Source organism: Limulus polyphemus, unplaced genomic scaffold (genome assembly GCF_000517525.1).
Source record: "Limulus polyphemus unplaced genomic scaffold, Limulus_polyphemus-2.1.2 Scaffold1182, whole genome shotgun sequence".
Taxonomy (NCBI): domain Eukaryota; kingdom Metazoa; phylum Arthropoda; class Merostomata; order Xiphosura; family Limulidae; genus Limulus; species Limulus polyphemus.
The window spans coordinates 196910-211586 of NW_013666792.1; positions in this window are offsets into that span (position 1 = coordinate 196910).

Consider the following 14677-nt stretch of genomic DNA (forward strand, 5'->3'; position numbering starts at 1 on the left):
ATTACATAGATCAAAACGTAAGAAGTAATGTAGCCATTTTTATATAACGGACTGATTATAACTGTGTAAGGCCGCAAAATAAAATAATTCACTGAAAAACAAAAACTTCAAGTGATTAGAATCCATCGATTCATCCTCTCTATTCTCGACCAAATGTTGATGGTAATAATCCACGGGCTTCTTGACCTGACAATAACGACAGATTTAAATCCTGTTTTTAGTCAGCCCTTTCTCACGATCACGACATCATTAAAAAACTTGTTGTTCTCCTACGGGTCAATATGACACGGTATAAAGTAGAGACAGAGGGTCGGAGCAGGTGACATTTGTTTGTTTCTTTTATCTCCCGCTGGTTTCTCACAGTCTAGCTTTAGAAGCAGCACACGAAGTCATGTGACTGTCCTTTTTGTTCTTTTCAACAATTAGTAATCGACCTGCTGCAGGTTCCACAAGTATGTCACTTGAGATGTGTCTTCTTTGTCAGCTTGTAATATATAAAATAAGCTGGTTTTAAAAACAATCATATACAACACTACCATATAATTACTTTCTTCTTATTTTTTAATTTAGAAACCAGTGGTAATTTCAGATATTTAACAATTAACGAAATAGGTGATTGCTTTCAATTTTTCGATATTTAATCCCAGCTACTTTTAAATCCCGATGAACTAATACTAATCTGGTTATTCCATTTCATAAGAAACCTTCATCTTAACCTGACGTTCATTAAAGACCAGTTTACATTCATATCTGGATTTTTTTGCATCTTTACAAATTGCTATGTTCTCTTCTCTACATGAGTCTTTGTTGATCAACAATAGAATGTCCATGTAGTGTCGTCGTGTTAAACAAACCTGGGTCTACTTTGAGAAAACGCTAGGGCTTCGTAGTTTGTTTGTTTGTTTTTTAACAATTTTCCAAACTTCTTGAATCCCCCATATTTCTTTAATATTCTGAACTTGTATAACATGATAGCGTAACTTTTGATTTAACTATGTAACCAACAGATCGCTTTCCTTCTTAAACGTCTTTTTGCAATCAACCATAACAAATAAAATAGCTGAAGTTTCAGGTTTTATTGATATATCTATTTCGGCTCGAGTGCAGCTCAACAATTGGCGTATCGAACAAGGAATCAGAGAAGGTTCGAGACATCGAAAACACTTCACATTTTCAGCTGTGGATTCGTTATAAGAACAAGAGTCAAACCCTCTATTCTTATAGCAGCCCCCTGCTGCCGACTAGTTTCCCTCCCTCTAGTATACAGTTCAAAATTACGAACGGTTATGCCTGAACCACTGAGAGGGAGTCTCTGACGTGGTCCTTTATCAAACTGTATGCATAGGATTTCTTTCAGATGAACCATCTTTATTTCACTGACTCTCTCAGCTCTAAAAACTTGACTGTTTAAAGGATTGCACATTACGTCACAAACTACAAACGTAACTTTTCGGTAATTAGTAGGATAGAACAGCCACAATAAATACTCTTATACATGGCACGTCTTTTAGACATTGATAAATGGTATTCAACAACGTTTTATGTATTCTGATCTCTGATGACGAGAGTAGTCTGTCACATATTTGAAAGGATGTGAGTATTTTTTATAGGACGACACCCTACCTTTAACTGCGGCTTTTTTTTATTTTCGATTTTTCCGAATTAGTTTCAGACCGGACTCAGCTTAGCATTGTGAATCCATGCTAAGATAAAGAAGTTTTTTTTAAAAAAACTTGGAGTGACAATTTTTAATCTTTTTTTTTTTTCGTTTATTTGCTCAATGCAAATATCTTAATAACACAAAGCCTGTAGACGAAAAACTACTGAATTTATTAATCGCGCCTTTATAAAGTAAAAAGAAAAAAAGAAAGAAACACAAGAAAGGAAAAACAAATGCTCGGCTTAGCTGCTTGACCTTCCAAAGATTTTGTATGTGTGTGTGTGTGTTGTGTAGTTTAAAAGCAAACATTGAAGCACAGCATGTCTGGCAAAATAATCACAGAAATAAATCTGACAGAGTGAAAAAAGACACATCGTGCGATGTGTAAACATGGATCACTAAAGTTAGGGGAAGCCCAGTAAGCCCTAAAACTATGGATTTTATTCCCTGCTCATCAAGTTCGACCAGTGCGGATTACCTCACCTTACACATGCACTTTAAGGCCATTCCAGTAAACCTTCCTTACTGACAGCTGTCATTTCACGGATGTAAAAGCCATCGTTCTTCTTTCATGATAGTCACGTGACTTACAAGGTTCTTCCAGTATTACGCAGTCTTTTTCTTTCTTTTAATTAAACTTCCATTTTCCTTTCCTCTTTCTTTCTTTTTTTTTAGAGCGTTCGCAGAAGTGTCCTAGAGGGGGAAAAAATCTGATCCAATTAAATTCAGTTGATTTTCGCAGCATTCGAAGGTGTGAAATTTGTATTTTTAGTGTCGATTTGTAAATCACACTTAAATTTTGCTGGAGCTTTATAACCTTCGTGAGCGGCTCCTATATTCTTTGAAAGAAGAGGTAATATTCTGTAATTATTCATTCAATATCCTATGAGTAAGTTTCAAAATAAAAAATGTAGCTTTAGCGTATTTAGAATTTGAAAACGATAAACTACAAGTTTCAACCAAAAGACTCTCAAAGTATTGTATGAAAGTACATTCACTACTTTTACACGCGTACAGTTTCCATTTTCAGCAGTCTGTTTGTACCAACAAAACAATAACATCGTAAATATGAATTTTCATCAGTTGATTATAAGCAAGTTTTTGTAATATATATATATATATATATATGTATACATAAAATCTTAGTGGAGTTTAGTAGTATGGAACTGCATCACTCAAAGTTTATTGACAAGGAACTATGATGAATGATATCTTTATTGACAGGAGACACCACTTGACGTTTTATTGACATGAAATCCATCACATAAATTCTAATTAATAGAGAGCCACGTCGTATAATATTTTACTGACATAGATCCATGACATGCAAAATGTTATGTATGGAAGCCACGTTATACAATATGTTATTGACATGAAACCATGAAATACAAAATGTTATGTATAAAATATTGTATGATGTAGCTCCCATACATAACATTTTGTATTTCATCGTTCATTGTCAGTAAAATATTGTATGACGTAGCTCCCATACATAATATTTTGCATTTCATGGCTCATTGTCAGTAAAATATTGTATGACTTAGCTCCCACTGACATGGAGCCATGAAATACAAAATGTTATGAATGGGAGCTACGTCATACAATATTTTACTGTTAATGAGCGATGAAATACAAAATGTTATGTATTGGAGCTACATCATACAATATTTTACTGACATGGAGCCATGAAATACAAAATGTTATGTATGAGAGCTACATCATACAATATTTTACTGATAATAAGCGATGAAATACAAAATGTTATGTATGGAAGCTACGTCACACAATATTTTACTGACATGGAGCCATGAAATACAAAATGTTATGTATGGGAACTACGTCATAAGAGGTTCTAATAAAGAAGTCTTTGGAATGTTTCAAAGCTGTTGGTATAGTTATTTAAAACTTGTGACCAATATCTGAATAATACTATTTTGGAGTTAACGTGAAATCAAGAAGTCCAAGGACTATAACAGTCCTTGGAAGCTATCGAATACTTGCTTATTTCATAATTGTGGGCAAGCGGACTGAGCTACTTGTGCATCTTCGTCCATAATTTTTAACTGACAAATTAGAAGGAAGGTAGATAGTCAACAGAACCCAAATGTAATCCTTGGGTTTCTTTTATCTATGCTCACGGCATGGTCATATGTTAAGGGCGCTCGACTCGCAATCTGAGGGTCGTGGGTTCGAATCCCCGTGCCATCAAACATGATCGCTCGTTCAGCCGTGGGGGCGTAATAATGTGACGGTCAATCCCATTATTCGTTGGTAAAATAGTAGCCCAAGAGTTGGCGGTGGTTGATTATGACTAGCTGCCTTCTCTCTAGTTTTTCACTGCTAAATTAGGGACGGCTAGCACAGATAGCCCTCGCGTAGCTTTGCGCGAAATTCAAACCAAACCAATCTTTTATGTAATCAAATAGTGGGATTTAACCGTCACTCTTACAGTACACACACGGTTATAAAATGTAAAGCGCGTTTTTGCAGCAATGGGCCGCGAACCATGAATTCTCGAATTCACAGTCCGAGCATGCTAACTACTAGGTCACGGCCGGCCACTATTGAACGAAAAACAAAATATTGATAATAATTACGAATTTTTCTTGATAAATAGGATCTTGTTGTGTTAATCCCTGAGAATGTTAATAAAGTTCTTTGTTATATTTCTCGCTTACATCGCGTGGAGCTAAAATACCAGTAAAGCAAACACTTATCCTGTGTGTCCTGGGGATAGTGTCGTTTGTAAGCAGTTTCAACTTTAAGATTTTGTTCTGTCACGAACACTTTTACGGTTCAGTGCACACTGTTGACAAGCAAGGTTATGTGGCCGCACTTTTAACATGAACGTTCATCTAGACAGGTCGTTACAGTTAAAAAAAAATAATGATATCAGTCACTAGTTTTATCATTACGAACTATAAAATAATGAGCAGTGATACATATATGTATCTTACTGAAATCCGTTGTAAAAGAAACTATTATGTTGTGAATAATTACAAATTGTATCACACATTGTTACTTCCTAAAAATGTTATGATCCTTTATAATGTTTCATGAACTTTTAGAAATAAATGTATGTATGATGAGTGTACTGGAATGGGCGGCAAATGTCTGTTGTAAAAAACGCAATGTAGAGGATTTGGTTTGGTTTGGTTTGATTTTAATTTCGCGCAAAGCTACACGAGGGCTATCTGCGCTAGCCGTCCCTAGTTTAGCAGTGAAAGACTAGAGGGAAGGCAGCTAGTCATCACCACCCACCGCCAAATCGTGGGCTACTCTTTTATGAACGAATAGTGGGATTGACCGTCAAATTTTAACGCCCCCAGAGCTGAAAGGGCGAGTATGTTTGGTGGGACGGGGATTCGAACTCCAGCTTAGAGTACGAGGTTTCGAAAGACTTTCAAACAATCTTTTTGAATCTATTCCTATTTATCTGATACGTCATGTGCGTAATTTAGTTACTTTATAAATTGATATCAAATAGCATAGCCGGACCCTGGATCCTAGGTTTCGATGTTCACGCCCAATTATCGCACTCCGCATTTTGGGGAAGTGTGTACGCTACAAGAGTGTTAGTCGAATATAACAAAGAATAAAATATTATGAATGATTATAGATCACGTATTTTCTTACGTCGTCATTAAATCAGTTTTATTTTTAAATCTTTGTTTTTCACACTAATTAAACGCATAAACTTCAGCAGTTCAAGGCAGAAGTCGAATGTAAAATGAATATCATGGTTAAATATGCAACCTAATTAGGATTTTTTTGGCTGTTTCAAAATTCTCGCGCAAACCTACACAAAATCAAGTGCTATAAGCTCATGGCTGTCTTACTTCTGAGCTGAGAAGACAGCCGGAAAAACAGCACCCACCCCCAATTCTTGGGCTACTATTGTGAAACAGAATATCATATTGGGATTTCACTCCCACTATTATAGCGCACTCACGGCCCGAAATTGCGGAGCGTGTTTTTGCAGCAACTATAGGGTTTATAGTCCAGGCACGCTAGCACTAGGCCACGCTCGAACTCTCTTCATAGAGATAACAAAAATAACGCCGTGCCATCGCTATGTGGAGATACCACAGGTTTGCTTAACAAAACTAATCTCCATGAATATATATATATATATATTTGTTTGTTGTTATTCTTGTTAATGATTTTGCTGTGCCAATTTTATAATCCTTAAAGTCACAATACATGAATGTTGCAGTCTTGTTAATTAAATCCCATACTGCAGGCCGAAAACCGCCAAAAACCACTGGTAATTTAGCGTCTGTATTAGCTTCTATAAAGAAACAAGTCCTTTTTTTTTCCATCGATTTTGAATTTCAAATGATATCTATAAACTACGACAGGGTTCATAGCTTCCCCTTAATTAAGAACCCCCTGACGAGAACTGTTCCCCGTTTCTGTGGGAACTTGTGAAATGAGAACGGATAATGAGACTGCACAATTAATTGATCTGTAAAATGGTGAGAAAAAGATGTATTCGGATTCTGAATAATGATACTCCAGATTTAGTGCTTTCGGTAATGGTGAGCTGCATAACAACATGACACTTTTATTTACTGATTTATCTTTTTTCAACCACAGAGATTATCATTTAGACACCCCAACTTCTTCGTTGTGTTCTAGATTTAAGACCGGAAAATAAGTCAATAGATGATTTATTGGAACTGGGGCTTCTAGTTATATATACAAGGCTTCTTTCCAAAACTATAGACAAAACATAGGTCGATAATAATGAAATATGCCCAAAAATTCGGAGTAAATTACATAAACTATAAAAGTTCTTAATTTGAGTTCCAAAACTGCCTTCTTATAGTTTAATTCCTCTTAACATTCAGCCACACAATATGAATTGTGTTTTAAGTTGCCGTTTTTTGTATCTGAAAGCATCAAATTTTCCTGAATTTAGGAGTTCTCGGCACCATGAAAAATAAATGAAAAAAACAACAAGAGGTAAAAAAGAATCCGAGGTCAGCAAATGTAAATGATGAGACAAACAAAGGTTTCGTGATTTTCGTGCGTGTAATTTTAACATAAGTTTTTACATATATTTAGCAGACCTTGAGGCACAGGGGGCGTTTGGCACAACTGTACAGCAGTGCCACCTATCACGCCTTCATTGCACTTTCTATGTACACAGGTAACTATGGAATGTCGAGTTATTCCGTCTTCATACGTTATAATAACGGGTGTGTTTGTGTATGTGAATAACACCCTCATTACACATAAGTTTGTCAATGAAACTTCCAGACGGTAGGTGGAAATCCTGGTTCTGTCACAAGAGCTTACATTGCTTATTTTTTCTATTCTATATTTGTTCCACTGTGGCTTTCATTATCCTCACCCCGCTTGTCCTTTTCATACAAGAAGTCCCACTGATGAAAGTAAGAATTTATTTTGTTTTTAAAATTTTCGCGCAACGCTACGCAAAAGATATCTGCGCACAGCTGTCCCTACTTTTAAGCAGATTGACTAGAAGGAAGGAAGATAGTCAGTATCACCCACCGCCAACTATTTTACCATTACTATTTGACTGTCACTCTTATAGCGCACCCACGGCCCCAGGATGCGGAGTATGCTTCTTCGGCAGTGGGACGTAAGCCGCGAATACCGGGATTAATAGCTCAAGCACGTTATCCACTAGGCCACGTCTAAAGTAAGATAGAAACATGATTAGCGGTCAAGTATTTCCAACAGAAAATAAAAATAATTTTCTATCCTCGTTATTAACAATCACATTACCAATGATGCCGTGTCTTTGAACAGATTGATCCAGATCCTCTCACTGTTCATCATCACATTACCAATGATGCCGTGTCTTTGAACAGATTGATCCAGATCCTCTCACTGTTCATCATCACATTACCAATGATGCCGTGTCTTTGAACAGATTGATCCAGATACTCTCACTGTTCACCATCACATTACCAATGATGCCGTGTCTTTGAACAGATTGATCCAGATCCTCTCACTGTTCACCATCACATTACCAATGATGCCGTGTCTTTGATCCAAATTCCTCTTATAAAATTATTGAGCTCTTTTACATGTCTTCGGAAAATCATTCATTTTTAATCGCAGTAGATATTAAAATCGAAAAGTAGCATAACCAATTATTTTGTGCCCATTCGTTAGGAAAATTTCAAACTCAATTTGGAAGTTGTCTATATAGTTGTATGCGACGATGCTTTGTTTGTTTGGTTTGTTTTGAATTTCGCGCAAAGCTACGCGAGAGCTATTGCGCTAGGCGTCGCTAATTTAGCAGTGAAAGAATAGAGGGAAGGCAGCTAATAATTACCACCCACCGCCAACTCTTGGGCTACTCTTTCACCAACAAATAATGGGATTGATCTTAACATTATAACGCCCCCACAGCTAAAAGGGCGAGCATGTTTGGTGGGACGGACGGGGATTCGAACCCACCACCCTGAGATTGCGAGACAAGCGCCCTAACCACCTGGCCATGCCGGGTCACGCGACGATGTTTCCAGGTAACATCTCTATCCCAGATAAAAGAAAGAAAGTAAAAAACACGTTGTTCATAGTTTTTACAAAGGTATGTATTATGAGGAACGTGAATTGGCCTTTTTGTGAAAATAAAAATTTTCTTTTCAAAATAAGTATAGTTATTCCAAAATATAAAAGAAAACAAAATTAAACGCTCAACTTAATATCTACCTCGAATTAATGTCGGCATTAATTTGTATATTATTGATATGTATTTTATACTTCAGACACGTATTGTAAACATCTGTGAGCAGAATTGTTTATCGGACGAAAACTTAACTATTAGATTAAAAAACAGTTTCCGCCAATGTTATTCAGCCTTCAAGTCAACAGTTGCCATATTAGGCTCAACTTTAGTAATCTTACCAATGTATTTTGCTGTTGTTACTGTCGTTGTTTAAGCTAATATCGATCGTCTCATATTTTACCTCATTTTCCTCTAATTAATATACACACATGTAACAGTAAGTGATGCTAACATCTGATTATAATTCATCATAACGATAGAGCTTTATATGTAATACAGAGTCGTGTAAAGAAAACACTTAATCATAAGGCTAAAACTTGTTGGACTGGACAATCTGCATAATAATTAGACAATATTTCTATCTACTTCATGATGTCTTTATAGCATCTACTTCGCCACGGACATAAAATAATTTTGGCCAATTTCAGTTTCTGCTAACTTTGTCTTTCAGGCGCTATACTTGTTTGTTTCCCATCATAGACCATGACAAGATGGCATAATTCACGACAAGCCAATCCACATACGTGTATGTGATGTTTCCGGTGTAATACGGGAACGTTAGGCTCTGGATGTGCAAGATTTCGCCCTTGTTGCTATGTTTTACGAAACATACTCATTTACCAACAAGTTCAACAACGCCTGTTTAAAAAGCTAAAACAGGATGGGTGTACTATAAAGTATACAAATATCCATATCGAACACACCCGAGATAACAATTGTACATTATAAAATCTGGTTATGACAAAACGTACAAGGTTCTGTACAGTGTTCTTGTTACTTAAACTATCAACTTAGTATGGCACCGTATAGTTCGAACAGTGGGTTTACAACGTACTTCACCGTAAATTTAAATAAGTGAGCAATAGCTATATGTAATTTTTTTGCGAAAGCAGAAAGCACAGTTTTTGCTAATTTCTTGTTTCTCTTGCTTGTTTGTCATTAAGCACAAAGCTACACAATGAGTTAGCTGTGCTGTTCTCACCACTGGTATCGAAACCCGGTTTTTAGCGTTATAAGCCTCCAGACTTACCATTGAGCTACTGGGGGGATAATTTCACCTTTGTGTGTATAATTTAAATGAGCTATGTATTTTTAACCCTTTGATAACACTGTTTGATTAGTGAAACTGATATGCATTAGGCGTTTTTCTTTTACTTTTCAATTTTTATAGATATATACACCAGTTGAACTCAATAATCGTGAAATTACAGAAACATAATCGTAGTAAAGTAGTTGGTTATGACAACATAATATTTCCTGTTGTATTGAAGTAACGTTGTTGTTAAGCCCAAAGCTACACGATGGGCTGTCTGTGCTCTGCCCACCGAGATTATCGAAACTATTTGTCTGCCGTCATAAGCCCTCAGACTTGCTGCTGAGCCACCTGTGGGGTGGGGGCAGGGAGCTTAGTACTAACACCACGGATGCTGAGCAGGATTATAACCAAGTAGTTGTCATGGTAACATAAATACTGATGTAACCAGAGGGGTTTAGTATTTATTATTTAGTAGCACTACACTTACTGAACAGGTTAAGGATTTTTCTGAAAGATCAGTGTTATAAGGCTACTAAGGCTTCATTATGACCAGGATTCATTTGTCTGGTAATCTACTTGAAAAAAAGCACTATGAGCTTAACGTTCACTGCTTTTTGAACTAGTATAGCAGGTCAAATAGGTCAGAAATTATTGATTTCATCCAAGCGCACTATAGACATTTTTTTCCCCATGTTGTTTCTGTTACCTCAATAATTATTTGTTCAGTTGGCTACTTTCTATGTTCTTCATTGTTCGCTTCAAACGAACGCCTTGGAGCAGTATGCTAATCCTATTTCAACACTGCCCCCCAGGGAACCATGCTTGAATGAGACTTTTTTGATTCATACGAACCTCTAGGTTATGCATTGTTCATGTCAATAGGCACCCAAGCCTGTAAGGGGGGGTCGCTTTTATCGCAATTGGAGAATATTGATGCCCTCTGGTGGAGTAAATATAAGTATATGTTTCAAACAAATGGGTACATTTTTTACACATTAGTTGTAGTTGCTGTTGAGCCAAGCACACATAAATCACAAATATATGTGTATGTATAGTTTTGTATTAAACAAAGCTGCAATGTTGACAACTTAAAAGCGTGCAATTGTTCCATGTGAAATGGATCTTGTTAAAGAAAAAAAATATTCTTTTCAACTTCTTTGTATTCATTTTTTAGCCATATATTTATTGCAGTCCTTAAACATATTCGCAATACTTCATCACGTCTTTCTATTACGTGTGTCTTTTATTTCACCTCAGGCATTCAGAACGTCACATGCAGAAATACAAACCTTCAGGTGTCGTTGTCTTTGTATAGAGTTCATCACCAGTAATGATATATACGCCACATGTTGGTGAACTTCCAGCTCCTGAGAAAAGTTTAATCAGGATTTGTTTGTTTGTTACTAAGCACGAAGCTACACAATGAACTATATGTGCTCTGCACGCCGTGGGTATCGAAACCTGATTTTAGCGCTATAAGCTGTCAGGCTTATCGCTGAGCCATCGGCTTTAATCAGGAAGCAAAAGCACAATCCTTCGTAATTTTATTTTTGTCTTCAAATTCAAATAACTCACATTATGTACAGCAAATTTTAAAACTAAGTAGCCAACAAAGGAAGCTTAAAACTTCAATCCTCCCAGAAATAAGTAGAGGTTATTATATGAAATTTACACGTAAAGTTATTAAAGGTCTATATGCACACCATAATTTTGAATTGATAGACTAGATAGACATCGGTTTCACAGTCTGGATATGCTAATCATTTGGCCACGCTTGGCCCATGACAAAAGGAGTTATTTTCAGTTGTGACAAATTGGAGAAATTATATAGAAATGTTTCTTATTACAACCTTTTTATCCATTTCTGAAAACTTCCATATTTATAACTTATACTTATTTATAATTTATACTAGTTTCAAAAATTCAGCTATGTAGAACATCTAACAACAACTCAAATCTAAAGATATACGTGCATTTTGGTTTCTTTATATGTTTGTTTTTAAGGGCAACACTGCAGCATGGACTGTTTGTGCTATACCCACAGAAAGGATCGATCCCCGAACTTAACGTTATAACTCTCTCCAGTTTACTGCTGAACCATTGTTGGGGTAGTGGTTTGGTTTGTTTTGAATTTCGCCCAAAGCTACACGAGGGCTATCTGCGCTAGCCGTCCCTAACTTAGCAGTGTAAGATTAGATGGAAGGCAGCTAGTCATCACCACCCACCGCCAACTCTTCGGCTACTATTTTACCAAAGAATAGGGGGAGTAACCGTCACATTATAACGCCCCCACAGATGAAAGAGCGAGCATGTTTGGTGTGACGGGGATTCGAACCCGCGACCCTCAGATTGCGAGTCGAGTGCTCTAACCACTTGGCCAAAATTATACGTTAACTGGGGGAGAGCACGGCATGGCCAAGTGGTTAAGGCGCTCGACTCGCAATCTGAGGGTCGCGGGTTTGAATCCCCGTCACACCAAACATGCTCGCCCTTTCAGCCGTGGGGGCATTATATTGGGACGGTCAATCCCACTATTCGTTCGTAAAAGAGTAGCCCAAGAGTTGGCGGTGGGTGGTGATGACTAGTTGCCTTCCATTTAATCTTACACTGCTAAATTAGGGACGGCTAGCGCAGATAGCCCTCGTGTAGCTTTGCGCGAATTTAAAAAACAAACAAACAAACTGGGGGAGAGCTCGAATTAATTACGTCGTTTGTGCTCTTTGTTAACCTCTAAAAATGACGTATTTTCAAGACTTACTAAGTCATTGTATATGTCCGGCATCAATTTTAATTTGCTCTGGTCTTAGTTAAGTAAACTTGGCCTCAATTATAACAAAATTAATGAATGTTTGTTCTAAGTACAGCTGTACGTCACGTCACTTTTAACAACAAGGACTCTTAATGTTGACATCAAACTGTATATTTAGATAATATAATATATTGGATTTCAAACTTACAGGACATTTTACTTAAAGATAAAAATTGAAACATAGTCTCTCTAGATTATAAAACGTCAGAATGTAGCTTTCAATTATGCTTTAGCATCATCTGGTATTTCTGTTTTCTTATCTGTTAGTAAGGTAGTCAAAAATCCAAACTCTCTCAAATTATCTCCGGCAAAAGGTTTTATGTTAAGGTGTCCTTTTTTAAATTTGAAGAGGGAAGAAATATTCTTCTTTTTCGATATTTCTACAATGGAATATATTGTGGTTGTGGCTATTAAATATTCTTAACCTTATAACTTCAAAGCTAAGATAAGCTTATTACCTTGTGTTATTGACAATATTATGTAAAACTCAAAGAGCAGTAAATTTTCAACTTTGAGTGCTGAAAATTTCTTTGGTGCTTATATTTCTAATTGACGAGTCACTATGAAATCAAAGTCGACGAAATATTAATTAGTGAAAATTAGTGAATCGTGGCTACCGCTTTCTGGGTTATGCTTTTAGATTTTGTTTACAAATTACCATGTGTTTCCCCCCCCCCCTACCCCCACACACACACACACTTATTTAGTTATTTCTAATTAATGGTTGCTAAAACAACTTAGATAATATTTACGAATATTTATATTATGAATAAGTTTCGTTGTTAAATATTATTGAGTCTCTATCTATGTTAAAATCAAAGCAATTTTAAAACGACATCGTTATATAGTTCGTTAATCCATGTTAAAAGGACAATAGACCCAATGGAATTTTCTAGAAGAATTTACATAAGATGAAATCATTCGTTTGCTAACAGCATGAACATCAAAATATTTAGTAGGTAGGAAATTTAGTTGATATTTCACGTGACTTTATTCACTCAAACAATGATAATTTGACATAAAAATACAATAAATTTATTCATTTATTGGTAAAATAAAAATAATAATTACATGAACTCAGACTTTTATTAAACCCTCTGATGGTTAAACAGAGGAACCAAACGGATAGATGACCTTAAAACCAGAAGAGGGCTACAATAACGAGCTAATATAAGTCTGGCAATAATTTAGTTCACGCTGTTCGAGTTCCATGCACGTATCTGTTCGATCCACAGTAAACAGACCGTAACTGGACCTTTGGTAATTCCGTCGCTTGTATTTTTGTGAGAGACACTCAAATGCAATATACATATAACATTAAGTATATGATCCGTAATAAGAATATTATATATTTTGCTTTCAACAATTTATCACAATTTTAAATACATATTTTTTCTATCTCATTACTCACCAATTACTTATTCTCACCAATACTCTGATGTTTCAGAAACCGAATAACAACATTCGTTTAATGTTCAATCATATGTTCAAATTAAGATTCGTAATTTTAATAATTGATTATTTGTTTGTTGCCCCCCAGTGGCACAGCGGTATGTCTGCGGACTTACAACGCTAGAATTCGGGTTTCGATACCCGTGGTGGGCAGAGCACAGATAGCCCATTGTGTAGCTTTGTGCTTAACTACAAACGAACAAAGAATTTGTTTGTTAAGCGTTAAGCTGCAAACATTGAATATCTGCGCTGTGGTCATCGCAGGAATCGGATACTGATTGTTAGCGTTATAAGCTCTCAAGCTTACCGCTGAGCCAGCCGGGGTTGTTTATTTGAAATGCAATGATAAAGCCTAGTATAGATTAACTTCTGCTTTTCTTTTACTAGTATGATAATTTCAATTATACAATAATACCCCACAAATAATACTACCAAAAACGCAGACCACTGAAGTGTGTTTTTTCATGTTCGTAAATTAAGGTTAGTAATACATTAATTTTAACCGTTATACTTTTTATTTGACTGTAATTTGACAATTTTACAACAACAACTATTCTCTCATTAAGAGTGACAACTTTTACTTTCTGTTTTTTTTTTTGGTTGATGAAAGGCTTCAATTTTCCTTTTCGTTTCTAACTAAGGGTCATTATTTTCTTCATTTTTCCGCTGAACTACACTTTCAAGGTTCCAAAGGAAAATACTCAAAAATCCACAAAGATATTAACAAGACTGCACGATCACAGTAGTTTAGATTCTTACAGGTGGTACTTTGGGAATGAGGGAGTGAGTGTATACTTCGACTGAAGTTTGATTGGTTGGACACAGGAAGAGAAGCTGCTCATATCATTTTACACAACTGATGTGATGGTCAGTTCAGTTCACCTGAGATACATACCGGTGAAGATACACAGCTGTGGATCAAGCTTCTATTATACTATTGTGGTACCAAAG